The sequence below is a fragment of the Panicum virgatum genome, chromosome 5N, assembly GCF_016808335.1.
Source record: "Panicum virgatum strain AP13 chromosome 5N, P.virgatum_v5, whole genome shotgun sequence".
NCBI lineage: Eukaryota > Viridiplantae > Streptophyta > Magnoliopsida > Poales > Poaceae > Panicum > Panicum virgatum.
The window spans coordinates 66054462-66066140 of record NC_053149.1 but is presented as its reverse complement, the minus strand read 5'-3'; the positions used below and the strand labels follow the sequence as shown (position 1 = coordinate 66066140).

Below are 11679 nucleotides of genomic sequence, written 5' to 3'. Positions count from 1 at the left end.
AGCTAAAACCAATTCACAATAAAAATTATTCTAGCGTATAACAAAATTGTTTTATTTAAATATATTAAGTGAGATTTTATTTTACAGATTTGATAGTAAGAAATTAATAGTGCAATCCGAATTTGATTTGTATATTTCAGTTAAAAGTTATGAATTTATTTACTTTAAATCTTTTTTTGTAGGAGTGCATCAGAGGTGCGTACGTGGACCGGCAATAGTATGCTTCTGCTACAACTACGAGTCACGCGTGACGCGTGTTGAACAGCGCTCGTATGACTCTTAGAATAATAATGTATATAATATATATTTATATGGATAGGAATACATGACATGCTATAATAATAAAGTGGCATCAGTTAACAGATAATAAATAGGCAGATAATAAATTCTCACAATGTTCACATAAATATTCAGACTGGCATCAGTTCACACAAATACAGTTCACGCAAATATTCAGACTCAGACTGGCATCAGTTCACACAAAAAGAACAGTTATCTTGTAGTAGCATTTGCACCAGACCACCTGGCCACAAACAAGACCTGGCCACAAATTCAGATAGCTCACTAAAAACTGGACAGTAGCATTTCAGGCTGCAGTGCTATATGACTTCAGAATTCCTAAAAAAAGAATTGACAGTAGCACATCATGAACAATAGGATACTAACCTCAATTCTCAGCACAAAATTTTTTCTTTGACATCAGCACTGCAAGTAAAAAAACACACTGGTTTAGTAATTGCAGTGAGTAAAATTTCAGTAAAATTGCAGAGTGAATCAAAACAGATTGATCACTGTAAAGCAGCCCTTCCATGAAGTTCAGTCAGCAAAATTAGGAGCTCAATAGCTGGAGCAATTTTAGTAAATGGTTGTGCTCTGGCCTCTGAGGATAGGTTCAGTTGCTACATTATTGTCTCAATATCTTAAAGTTCAAAGCAATTGAAAGGATAACCACAGAATCAAAAGCTGACTGAACAAATCTTAAACATAGTAGGCAGTTCATCTCCCTACTATGTTTAAGAAATAAACCAAAGCTACATCTAGCTGAGTTCACATATGCTTAAAGGAAGCAATTTAGGGAAAAACACAAATTATTTTCAATGACAAGTGACAGCTTAACTCAGGCAGATACATATGCAGTTCCATTGACCAAATTATTTTCAGAAATGAAGCCTGAAAAAAATGTAAAGGACCATCAGTTCTGCCTATTTGTTTAGAATGGGCAGTGCAGTGCAACTGATCATAGGCAATAGTCTGCAACTGATCATAGGCAGAAGAGTAAAACAAACTGAGTATACCAGCAACTAGCAAGCACTATGCAACAATTATGTATCACTTGGAAGTGAAATGCACACTGCAACAATTATGCCTGGGCCCTTGAAATTATTATCACAAAAATATTTGTCGGATAATGTAGGCATTGATTTTGCAAGTCGTCACCAGCAAAGATGATAAATAGAGAACATGCTATTTTGATTAGTAAATACACAAGGTGATACTATTACAAGCTTCAGATCGTGCAATTATCATCATAGAAAAATTCATAAGCTTCAGATTTTCATTGCTGATTCAGTGCTAAACTTAAGATAAATATATGTGCTAATTACTATTGTCGGTACACTCAGACAGGAGTACCCTCTCCTACAAGACAAGGACGAAGGCGCTCAGGAGCGGCAACCACGGAACACGGGTCCGGACCCCGCGGACAGGTCCCGAACCTCTGCGGGCCGGACCTGGGCCTCTACAAGTGGAAGCCGGACCTCCAGGAGGCCTGAGTCGTCGAGCCAGCCAAGGGACCCGGACCCAGCACCCTATTTGGGTAGGAGTCCGGAGCCCTCGCAAGCCCCTGTGGGCGCAGCCGCCGACCCCAGGGTCCGGCGCCGCCACGTGTCCCACAGGGCCAACCTCCGGACCTCCGCTCCCCGCTTGGGCAGGGGTCTGGAACCGCCACGTCCCCCTGTGGGCGCGGCCGCCAACCCCTGGGTCCGGTGCCGCCACGTGTCCCACAGGCGCGAGTCTTCCGCTTGAAGCCAGCCCTCCTGCCGCATTAAATGATGGTGGTTGAGGCGTGCGCTGCCAGAGCAGGGCATAGGCCGCCCTCTGACGGGTTGGACAGGCACGAATGACAACACGGTAAGCCCGCCTGTTACCGAGGCGGCTCGTCAGTTACCAAGGCAAGTATTAAAAACTCAGCGCCGCACGCATGGGCGACGAGTCATGATGATTAGCTACTGACTAGAGCAACAGTGCACGCTGCTACAGTGGACTGAGTCAGTAGTTCGGCGCTTCATCATGACCTCGACGCGCGGCTGCAGAGGCTAGACTCTACTCCGACAGGACAGCTCAAAACCACGCCTGGTCAGAAGATTCGTTCGTTGTAAGATAATATATCGCCGGGTCCACATGTCGGGGCCCCGCTCAGTGTACGTGCTCCCCTTGGTCATATAAAAGGGAGAGCATGCATGGTAGGATGACAAGTTCACACAGACACAAGTTCTCGGGACTTATTCCAGGTCTCTCTCCTCCTCCACACTCTCACTCAAGCCCAGGGCTCTAGTAAGCTCTCATACAGCACTCTCTAAGCTCTGGCAATACAACTCACAGTGGACGTAGGGTATTACGTTCCGGCGGCCCGAACCTCTCTAAATCTTTGTGTGCTTTTCGTATTCATATGCCTCTAGATCGAGCATTTCTTGGATGTCCCCAAGCTCATCCTGCACTTAGGATTAGGCGGGTGCAATCCGCCACCCGGCTGGAGAAATCCTCCGACATTTTAGCGCGCCAAGTAGGGGCTAGTTTAGTTTCTGCTTGATCGCCCACTTGGCATCTCCATGGCTCGGATTGTCGAGTTCCATGACCACCCGATGGGGGAGGGCGCGGCGACACCCGCGCCGCAGGCCTCTCGCCGTCCAACGCCAAGGGCTGCTGCCCACGGCGCGCAGCAGCGTGCAGCGGAGCATGCCCCCAGAGCCCCCGCGCAGGTCGCTCCGAGCGAGCCGTTAGCCGCGGCCAGGGAGCTGCTCCGCAACCCGCCAGAACTGGCGGTCTCGCCGGACGTGATGAGGCAGTGGCGTGACGACATTGACCGCCTCATCATCCTGGCCCAGGCCACCCCCGGCTCCACAGGGACAGGGTCGGGACAACGTCGACGACAGGGCGGCGCACCAACCTCTGCGCGCCTTCCTACAGTGGGAAGCGCGCGGACAACTGATCTACGGGCAAAACTCAACCGCAGGCGTGCGGGAGAGGACGCCCGCGTCTCCATGGAGCGGGCACGTGAACGCTGGCTCAACATCGAGGGTCGGAACCTCGACGCCGATCTCGACGCGGCGGCACCAAGGTCCCAGGGTCATATCCAGACCCCGGTGACTGGTGTGGGCTGCGTCGCGCTCGCGGAGCATCTCCGCGCGGTGGCCTGGCCACCCAAGTTCCGGCCGCACCTGCCGGAGAAGTACGACGGGATGACCAACCCGTCGGAATTCCTGCAGGTCTACATCACCGTCATCACGGCGGCTGGGGGTAACGACGCCGTCATGGTGAGTTACTTCCATGTAGCCTTGACCGGGCTAGCCCGGACTTGGCTCATGAACCTCTCCCCCGGGTCGATCCAATCCTGGGGCGAGCTGTGCGCGCTGTTCTCGGCGAACTTCGCCAGCGTATACCAGCAGCACGGTGTGGAGACCCATCTCCACGCCGTGAGGCAGCAACCCGGGGAGTCACTCCTGGCCTTCATCTCCCGCTTCACCAAGATACGTGGAACCATTCCCAGTATTTCTGATGCATCTATTATCACGGCTTTCCAACAGGGGGTCCGTGACGAGAAGATGCTGGAGAAGCTGGCCACACACCAGGTGGAAACTGTTGCCACCTTGTTTGCCTTGGCGGACAAGTGCGCCAGGGCCGCTGAGGGCTGTGCATGGCACTCGGCCCCTCAAGATACGCCCGGGGGCCAGAACTCGCGCGGCAAGCGCCCGCGTCAGCAGGATGGCGACAGCGGGTCATGCTCTCCCAGCTCGTCATCAAGCAGGTCTGGGGGGAGCACAGTTTCAACAAATCCCAGCTCGTAGCATACCTCACTCATGTGAGGAAGCCCGTTCCGGCGGAAAGCCGACTCCAGTCGCACCAAGCCCGCTCTGGCGGAAAGCCCACTCCGGTCGCACTAAACCGACTCTGGTGGCTCTCTCGGATGTTAAGCCGACTCCGGTCGCACCCCCGACTCTATATCTTTGTAAGTCCTACCCTTAGAGTCCCAGTAGGCAATAAAATATTTTCCTTTGTAACTAGGTAGTACTTCCGTGTGGTCCAGTCCGGTGAACCTCCCCCGTGGAGGGGTCCGGACCTCTGTGAACCAGGTTCAGGGAAGCGTACTCACCCTCCGGGGAGGTCCGGAGCCGTGTAGCCGCTTGGCCTGGTTCCGTACCCTAAGCCTGCATGCTCTACCTCCCTAGGGCGAGTACCGTAGTACTTAAGACTGGGTGTCCGGAGGTCCGGACAGCTCCGGCCTCATAAACCCGTGTTCTGTCTTACATCGCACATCTCATATACAACTAGTTATAAAGGAAAAGTTTATTCTCAGTTCGCCTCTAAGGATGTTACATTCCAATTTCAATCTACGCATTCTGTTTGCGCTAACCCCCGCGTGGTTCCCACTCCTGTGTCCGAATTGAGTTGGCCGGCATGTGGTTCAGATGGGGACCCCCTCACTGCTAGAGGGGGGGTCCGGGTCCTTAGGAACCAGCTTCGGGGAAGAGGTGCTTGTTCCCGGGGTGGTCCGGTGCCATGTGCAGCCGCTTAGCCTGGTTCCGTACCCTAAGTCTGCGCACTCCACCACTCTGTAACAGGTGCCCTAGTACCCGGAACTGCATACCTAGAGGTCCGGACCTCATTCTGGACCTCATTCTGGACCTCATTCTGGACCTCATTCTAGCTTGAGGCCTGGCCTCCTAAGCTCTGTTCCACAGGTCTGGCTGCGTATCTCAAAGGACCTCTGCCAACGGGATCCGGGACCACGTGGGCAAGTTACTAAACGCCAGTCCTAAGTTGTGTATAGGATGGGGGGCCAGAGTACCTGGAGACCGGCAGTGCCGGCTACTGGCATTGTAGGGGACGAATTCCCCCGCGGAGAACACCGGCGCGGTCCGTCCGAGCAGGCGTCAACCACGACATGAATTTGGCCCCACCTGCGGGTTAATACCTCACCCGCAGGTGGGCCCGGGGGCCACTGTCGGTACACTCAGACAGGAGTACCCTCTCCTACAAGACAAGGACGAAGGCGCTCAGGAGCGACAACCATGGACCACGGGTCCGGAGCCCCGCGGACAGGCCCCGAACCTCTGCGGGCCGGACCTGTGCCTCTACAAGCGGAAGCCGGACCTCCAGGAGGCCTGAGTCGTCGAGCCAGCCAAGGGACCCGGACCCATCACCCTATTTGGGTAGGAGTCCGGAGCCCTCGCAAGCCCCTGTGGGCGCGGCCGCCGACCCCAGGGTCCGGCGCCGCCACGTGTCCCACAAGGCCGACCTCCGGACCTCCGCTCCCCGCTTGGGCAGGGGTCCGGAACTGCCACGTCCCCCTGTGGGCGCCGCCGCCGACCCCTGGGTCCGGTGCCGCCACGTGTCCCACAGGCGCGAGTCTTCCGCCTAAAGCCATCCCTCCTGCCGCATTAAATGATGGTGGTTGAGGCGTGCGCTGCCAGAGCAGGGCATGGGCCGCCCTCTGACGGGTTGGACAGGCATGAATGACAACACGGTAAGCCCGCCTGTTACCGAGGCAGCTCGTCAGTTATCAAGGCAAGCATTAAAAACTCAGCGCCGCGCGCATGGGCGACGAGTCATGATGATCAGCTACTGACTGGGGCAACAGTGCACGCTGCTACAGTAGATTGAGTCAGTAGTTCGGCGCTTCATCATGATCTCGACGCGCGGCTGTAGAGGCTACATTCTACTCCGACAGGACAGCTCAAGACCACGCCTGGTCAGAAGATTCGTACGTTGTAAGATAATATATCGCCGGGTCCACATGTCGGGGCTCCGCTCAGTGTATGCTCCCATTGGTCATATAAAAGGAAGAGCACGCACGGTAAGATGACAAGTTCACACAGACATAAGTTCTCGGGGCTTCTTCCAGGTCTCTCTCCTCCTCCACACTCTCGCTCAAGGCCAGGGCTCTAGCAAGCTCTCATACAGCACTCTCTAAGCTCTGCCAATACAACTCACAGTGGACGTAGGGTATTACGCTCCGGCGGCCCGAACCACTCTAAATCCTTGTGTGCTTTTCGTGTTCATACGCCTCTAGATCGAGCATTCCTTGGCTGTCTCCAAGCTCATCCTGCACTTAGGATTAGGCGGGTGCAATCCGCCACCCGGCTGGAGAAATCCTGCGACAAGTATTGGCCTAAAGAAATATATCTACTGCTGCCAAATGATTGATAGATAATCACATCTACAACTAATATAGAATCAGAATGACAAATTATATATAATTAGTGAAAAAGAAGCTCAAATTCAGCACTCATGTTAAATGTTCTGTAGAGCACTATATAATTTAAGTGATGAGAAAAAGGCACTAGGAGGTGTTTATCACATATGAGGAGTACTGCTTCAACTACAACACTTACTTTCCATAATGGTGTATGCAATTGAACCTAGAGATACGCCACAGCCTACTCAGTTTTGCCAATTTCTAGTCATAACAACCAAGAATTATCAGCTAGTTGAATCTACAAATCAAGTTATGCCAATTTCAAGCCGGAGCACAACTACCAAATTGCAGGTTCTATGACTAGATCAAAATGAAGAATTTAAACTGAAAGAATACCATGATGCAGCATCCGAATCTTAAGATTGCATCCATGGCTGAGCCATGGGGCTACGTTCAGCGCTGCCAAACAATCCTTCCTCAACGAACCCCTCTGCCCCGCTGCCGCTGCCGCCGCCTCAGGCCACCCCTATGCCCGCATCTGCGCCGGCGAGCCCTTCAGCGCCGGTGAGCCCTTTCGGACCGAACCCCTCTATCCCCCGCCGCCACATCACCCTACGATGCCTTGACTGTTTTCCTCACCCAACTCTGCTCGGGGATTTCGGGGAGGTGGATTTCGGGGAGAAGCATGGCGGGAACCTTGGCGCACGGCAGCCTTGGCGCATCAGATCCGCATCGCCGGCGCCGACGGGAGCGACTGGTACAACGCCAACGCCGAGTCGTCGCTTCGCGTGGGAGAACGGGCTCGTGCCGTAGATGAATCAGGCGCCGGCTCTGTTCTCTCTCCGTATTGAATCGCCTGATGGAAGGCGTATTTTGCTTCGTTTGAGGCGAAGAGACGGCATCGGCTGGCCGTTGTACATGCCCTAGCCTCGCTCCTGGGCAGCCACGATGGGAGAAGGGTTCCGCGGCGGAGCAACAGGAGCACCAGCACCAGCATGCCCATATCGATGTGCTGCAACATTGGGGCGGGTGACGACCAGGCCTCCCCCCATGGCGGCCTAGCACTAGCAGACACGAGTATGCATTCTTCCCTTGCTACTTCGCTAGGTGGATCAGATCCGTGCATTTCGGAAATCGGAAATGTGAATGCTAGTGTGCATTGCTGAATGCTGATTCGGGGCACAGGACATGATACAAGATGTCAAGATGATAGGAAATTGTTTCTGCCTTGTAGTGCTTAGAGAACATAGAGTCCTTTCAAGTAGTTCATGCATGGTTGAATTCAGGAACATGGACGACCTTTTTTCCCTTTTTTTTTTGCGGTTAGGAACATGCAGATCTTTACTAAGTTGAAAATAGCTGCAACTTTGCTGGTACCTCCCAATAGTTAAATGTTACATTGGCCATCCCACATGTGTTCTCTTGTGATCTTTACAGGGGAATGCGTTGAAGCAAACATGACCCAACAATACGATACATCAAAAAGGCCAGTTTTGTGTTTTGATTGCAGGCTAAAATCAGTTATTTACGTCAAGGAATCCATAAAATTCCCATTCTCGGAGATTCAAGCTGCAACTTATGATTTCTCAAAAGAGAACTTGTTGGGTGAGCGTGGTTTTGGGCATGTGTACAGGGGCCATCTGAACAATGGTGAGCTCACATTGCAGCCAAGCTGCGCAAGGAGGCAAGTTTAGAGGGCTATACCGAGTTCGTTACTGAAGTGCAAGTACTCAGCTTTGCCCGGCACCGAAATATTGTTGGACACTTGGACTGCTTGGCTATTGCTGCAAAGAGACCTATAACATCTTGGTGTACGAGTATATATGCAACAATTCCCTGGAGTGGCACTTATTTGGTGTGTTGTTCGGTTGATATGCATATTCAATACATACTGAGAAGATGGTGCAGATTTATTAGTTTGCTATTGTTTTTTTTATGAAACAATTAGTTTGCTATTGTTACTTGGTGAAACAGATCAGTCCGCAAGCTCACTAGAGTGGCACAAGAGGCATGCAATTGCCATAGGTATAGCAAAAGGCCTGCGCTTCCTACATGAGGAGTGCCACGCTGGTCCAATCATCCATCTGGATTTGCAACCAAGCAATGCACTGTTGACACATGACTTGTACTTATGGTAAGCTGGAGAGTATCAGACCCCCCCCTACTTTCTAATACTGTCTAACTCGTAAAGATGCAAAGGCCTTCTGCATTCTGATGGTATATGTTCTACCTTTCACAGCTTGGGGACTTTTGGTTTTGCAAAATGGAAGGCTTGCGATGATTCCACAAAGACAATGATTCTGGGGCAACCAGGGTCTGTACAATACTGAATTCTTGCAACGTTATCGTCTCATCATTCAATTTTATTATGACCTGTTCTTCTGACAAAGCAAGCATTTTTTTTGTCATGTCTCCATCAGATACTGTGGGCGCCTGAGTTATGCTGAATATGGTCGTAAGGTGCTTGATGAACACAAAGGACGCTGCACACATATATTGCAATGGGTATTCCTTCTAATGAGTTATGCTTACTGTTTTGTCAATATGCTTACAAGGTTACAAAGTACAGACACATCAGTACCAATTGGATTTTTTTTTTCAGGCAGAGCCGTTGTTTGAGAGCCTTGCACTTATGAACTAGTAGATGACCGCATCAAAGATACATATGATACTTTTGGGTTGTATCATCTAGCCAGAGCTGAGGGTAGCAGGATCTCGACTGCGGAGTTTGTAGTCGCGGTCCGGGACTTAGGGCGAGGTTTTACCCCTCTGCGCCTAGCTTAGTTTGGGAGAAGAGAGATTAGATTGGGAATATATTTCTTCATTGCTTGATTACAAAATAACGGAGTCTCTCTTATATAGAGATGACTGTCTTGACCCCGAAGGAACATCCTAACCGAATGAATCTATCTTATTCCTTTCCTAGCTAACCCTAGGCCTAACACCTATGACATCTCTCCCCCCTTTCGGAGCAGCTCGCCCACGAGCTGCCGCTGACCTACTTGACGCAACCTAGGGTTAAGCCTTTTACATCTCGGCTTATCTTTGTTATTGAAAACGAAAATAGGAAATAAATTTGGACTACAACTATGTCCTCCTGGATCCCATGGAAAGAGCCAAACCGTTGGATTCTTGTCAGATGAAGGGTGGAGGATGTAGCAGCCCGTTCGTACGCTGGATCTGTCCAACACCAAGGCAGGTGCCAGAACAACTGAGGCGGCCACCACCGTTGGTGCATGCTGCTGCGTTGCACTGGTCGGTCGCCGCGCCGGGAGGCCCCATACCCGGACCTCTATTTCAATTGGAGCCGCAGGACGTATAGGGGAGCTCGAGTGGCTGATCGCGCACTGCAGCGACGAACTGAGCAGCATGTGCATCTTCCGCATCGCCCGCCGAACAAGGAAGCATCGTCCTGTTGCTTGCAGGCGCACCGCTGCCTGCTCCTCCGATGATTTCTCCCCACGGAGAGTCTGTAGAAGCCGGCGTGCTAGGAGTCCACGCGCCGCGGCCTGTAGGTGTACAGCCGCCTGGCGTTCGCGTGCCTTCACCTCGAGCAACACCCTTAGATGATCCAGTGTTGTGGACATATGACGGAGCTGCTCAGACATGAGACGATGCCCCTCGGCAAGGGCGCGCAAGGCGTCATTGGTAGCAGAAGCCATGGGGAGGGATCGAAACCAAAGAAGAGCTGATACCAGATGTCATGAACCTTAGTTCATGAGGGTAGCAGGATCTCGACTGCGGAGTTCGTAGTCGCGGTCCGGGACTTAGGGCGAGGTTTTACCCCTCTGCGCCTAGCTTAGTTTGGGAGAAGAGAGATTAGATTGGGAATATATTTCTTCATTGCTTGATTACAAAATAACGGAGTCTCTCTTATATAGAGATGACTGCCTTGACCCCTAAGGAACATCCTAACCGAATCAATCTATCTTATTCCTTTCCTAACTAACCCTAGGCGGGTACTGTTCACGCGCTACTGTAGCGCGTGGGGTCCTGTGCCACCCTGGGCCTAACACCTATGACATATATGTTCTACCTTTCACAGCTTGGGGACTTTTGGTTTTGCAAAATGGAAGGTTTGCGATGATTCCACAAAGACAATGATTCTGGGGCAACCAGGGTCTGTACAATACTGAATTCTTGCAACGTTATCGTCTCATCATTCAATTTTATTATGACCTGTTCTTCTGACAAAGCAAGCATTTTTTTTGTCATGTCTCTATCAGATACTGTGGGCGCCTGAGTTATGCTGAATATGGTCGTAAGGTGCTTGATGAACACAAAGGACGCTGCACACATATATTGCAATGGGTATTCCTTCTAATGAGTTATGCTTACTGTTTTGTCAATATGCTTACAAGGTTACAAAGTACAGACACATCAGTACCAATTGGATTTTTTTTTCAGGCAGAGCCGTTGTTTGAGAGCCTTGCACTTATGAACTAGTAGATGACCGCATCAAAGATACATATGATACTTTTGGGTTGTATCATCTAGCCAGAGCTGCGTATATTTGTGTCAGGACAATTCCAGAGCAACGTCCTTCTTTCTATGGGAGAGGATGGTTTGGTAAACTCAACACATGTAATAGCAATAATAAGTTTATAATCACCGTATCTCTTTCTCTCTATGTGGACAGGTTGTCCGTCTTATTGAGTTAGAAAATGAGCACATCAAACTTTTCAAAAAAATATAAAAAAAATATCCGTCTTATCGATATTTTATCCCTCGTTTTACAAACTGATGTTGTAAGCAAAGGCGAATCAAGTGTTGTGAGCTCACTATTGAAGCTCAAGACAGAATTCCCATTATAGATGGGTGGAATCATTGCACTTCTTTGTATCTTTTCCCTCCCTCCCTTTTCTCGATTTATTCAATTTGCTTAGTCCAGATATATATACAATGATGGTGTGTATTTGAGTATGACTAGTTCATTTTTAGTTTTCCCTTAGTTTTTAATGAAATGCCATATTATGGAGGGGATTATCCATTTGTGTTTTCTGGCTTTAGCTTTTGTACGACACACCTATATGGCATGTCTGTTGATGAATTATTGAGTTCGGGATGTGAAATCTGTGACTGAACCCTACTGTCATTTGACCTTTACATAATGCCATTTATGTTCCTTCTCAATAGGTTGACAGAAGACGCCTAATCTTCTTCCTTTTTTTTCTTTTTACGAACCAGAGACTCTCGTAATCTGCCAAAAGAAAAAAAGTTGGGCTCTGCTTATTTGAATGCAACGACCCTCATGCCCCTCATCC

General features: G+C 50.2%; 2 long non-coding RNA genes and 1 pseudogene across 7 annotated transcripts; 1 reads left to right on the top strand and 2 right to left on the bottom strand.

The window, feature by feature from the left end:
* Nucleotides 1-379: 379 nt before the first annotated feature.
* LOC120673232 lies at nt 380-6926 on the bottom strand. Its single transcript, XR_005674584.1, has 3 exons — nt 6812-6926; nt 667-705; nt 380-540 (listed from the first exon to the last, which is right to left on the bottom strand). It is a non-coding gene; the product is annotated as an uncharacterized LOC120673232 (long non-coding RNA).
* On the bottom strand, nt 1361-1445 carry LOC120677074 (annotated as a pseudogene).
* LOC120673229 lies at nt 6841-11262 on the top strand. 6 transcript variants are annotated; one of them, XR_005674579.1, is made up of 7 exons: nt 6841-6979; nt 7853-8549; nt 8655-8729; nt 8836-8920; nt 10461-10535; nt 10642-10726; nt 10823-11262. It is a non-coding gene; the product is annotated as an uncharacterized LOC120673229 (long non-coding RNA). The 6 variants fall into 6 exon arrangements; XR_005674580.1 differs by having other exon boundaries at nt 6862-7492; nt 7926-8549; XR_005674578.1 differs by having other exon boundaries at nt 6862-8270; nt 8390-8549.
* The last annotated feature ends 417 nt before the right edge of the window (nt 11263-11679 follow it).